The 2,500-nt window shown below is 39.4% G+C and overlaps 1 protein-coding gene across 1 annotated transcript in view; it reads right to left on the bottom strand.

Annotated features, from left to right (window-relative positions):
- The window catches only part of LOC101863209 (putative protein TPRXL), a gene marked incomplete at its 3' end in the record, with an annotated part of 25,981 nt that extends 24,409 nt beyond the window's left edge, over window positions 1-1,572 (bottom strand). The window contains 1 exon segment of the mRNA XM_005105905.3: window positions 1,427-1,572.
- Window positions 1,573-2,500: the final 928 nt, after the last annotated feature.

Below are 2,500 nucleotides of genomic sequence, written 5' to 3'. Positions count from 1 at the left end.
CGTTCTTAACAATCTGAATTATTAGCATTACTGTTAGGTCCATGCATAGCAACGAAAGCAATCAGGTCAGTCTGCTAACATCCATAATATTATTACCATTAAGTTTTTCCCACTATTCTAAGTGCACTCTTCCCAATTTTTCTGCCCTCGTAGATAATAAATAAGGTCAGTGTCTTCAAACTCGTTCATAACTCTATGTATACATTTGCTTTTATTTCTGTAGAGACGCAAATCAACAAAACAAAGGCTATCCGGTATAGCGTTGAACAGAAGTAAAAGCAGCTCTTAATGTTCTTATCTCATCTGACCCCGTATTATCATATATAATAATATTATTGGGGTTTGTTTGTTCTTTTGTTTTTTCGGGTGAGGGGGGGGGGGGGTACTTCTTCAATTTCACCTTACTCCATGTCAATTAACGTATTGTATTTAGAGATGAAATTTACTTACATAGGTAAACATTTGCACAGGGATCTCAAAAATAACTATGCTCGGCATTCTATCGACAGTGAAATATCCTGAAAATCTGTGATTGGCCGTAACGGGCTGTGCCGAAGCAGATTCCACCCCCAATGTCTAGTATGTGCTGTCAGCAACAGTGGAGGAGGATCACTTTTGGGTCTTAATCTCATTACTTATGATTGACTAAAACCCAAGCATCACCCCCACCTTCCCCTTTTCAAAATTAAAGTATTCAACTAAATATTTAAATCAATAGGTTCGTATTTTAATTTCAGGTTATGATTAAGGCGTGGCCCATGTGTGCAAGGAGATGTCTTCATAACTACACGTTTTAAGTTGTCATTATGCCAGAGTTGTTAGACTGTAATCATAAAGCCGGGCATCATTTCGCTGAGTCAGTACACATACACAAACATGAAATGAAAGGACATCCCCCTCCCCCAATAAAAAAAACCCAACAACAACAGCAACAAACAAACAAACAAACATACACACAAGCATTTCAAAGCCATATTTCCGAAGTCCTGTTTGAAAATGCCTTTAATACAAACTATGTCGTGGCCCATGGTCAGCGCGTGTTAAGATTTCTTTTAACGGGAGGGGGGGGGGGGGTAGTTTTATTGTAAATTTTCCTGTTTTAGGCCCTAACCGATACAATTTAGGTCGTTTTGAAGGCAGGCTTCGACTAGGCATGTCAGGGCCAACCCGCGTACAGTGACTGAGACATCTACGGGAATCGAATTCCCTTCTTCTGTGTACTGAGTACGACGGCAAACCACCTTCCCGCTACACCAAAGACACAGGTCTGGGTCAGTGTGAGCATCGAGAAAACTATTCAGTCCCACATAGTATAAACTAGAAAATATAAACGCTCATGAGTATGATTACCGCCATATTATCGTCCTACCCATCGTCGCCGTACCCTACGTGGTCTGCATCAAACGTAAAACAGAAATGTACTCACCTCAGAATCTGTTGAGGCACTGGAACAGGGAATAGCTATGGTCTGAGACTGAATCCCGTTTGCCTTGGGAATCTTTTCCTCAGAAGCCTCTGTGTGAGCAACACTCTCTGGGTTCTGTCGCCTCACAGAGCCTTGCTTTATTATCACCACAGCTCGGAATCGGAAAATGCGAACTTCTATGGAAACTGAAATGCTCATTGTATATAATTTTTCTAATGCTGAGTTTGTTGGATGGCTATAGTATTGTCCGAGCTGAGGTAAAAATACAAGGAGAATGAAAAATGAACTAGTTATAACGAAAATGTGCTCTCTCTCTCTCTCTGTCTCTGTCTCTCTCTCTCTCTGTCTCTCTCTCTGTCTCTCTCTCTCTCTCTGTCTCTCTCTCTCTCTCTCTCTCTCTCTCTCTCTCTCTCTCTCTCTTTCCTGATCTGCTTAGCTGCCCATAACTCAATTATATAATTATAGTTTTGTTAATAAACAAAAACTTATATATTATGCACATGCCAGTCTTGTTGATTTCAGATGTTCTTTTCACTCAAAAACATTGCGTTTTCTGTCCTCAGATATCAACATAACACATATTTGGTTGCCGAGCTCTCAAGAACCTCAAAAATAAGTAGAGCTGTCTTGAGATTTCGACTATCTTCAATGAAGAAAATTCCACTTTAACGACTCTGAGACTTTCGATTGAGCAATAAAATTGCCTTGGTGTCCCTTAGATTACCTTCTCTTAAAGAACAGAAATAATCAATCAGCAGAATAAAGTGACTGAAATAGTTCTGACTGGAAAGAATTCTAGAACATGACAGAACACAGTGGACGTTCTACGATTGCAAGGTGGTGATTTCTACGGATTTTTGTTGGCAATTGTGCGAATTTATCTACATGTACAATGTGGAATGTGAATTTTCTCCATTCAGTTCTTAGAGAATGAAAACAAGGTCATTGTACGATATTGGAGTACCGTTTCAGCTGACATGTGTCTATTATTAGGCTACAGGTAAAACAGAAATACAATATTGAGTTACTATTATGAGACTGTAGTAAATATTTTTGTTTGAGCTGCATTTCGTT

Source organism: Aplysia californica, unplaced genomic scaffold (assembly GCF_000002075.1).
Source record: "Aplysia californica isolate F4 #8 unplaced genomic scaffold, AplCal3.0 scaffold00500, whole genome shotgun sequence".
Taxonomy (NCBI): domain Eukaryota; kingdom Metazoa; phylum Mollusca; class Gastropoda; order Aplysiida; family Aplysiidae; genus Aplysia; species Aplysia californica.
The sequence above is the reverse complement of the archived record's forward strand: the minus strand, read 5'-3'. Positions and strand labels throughout refer to the sequence as shown.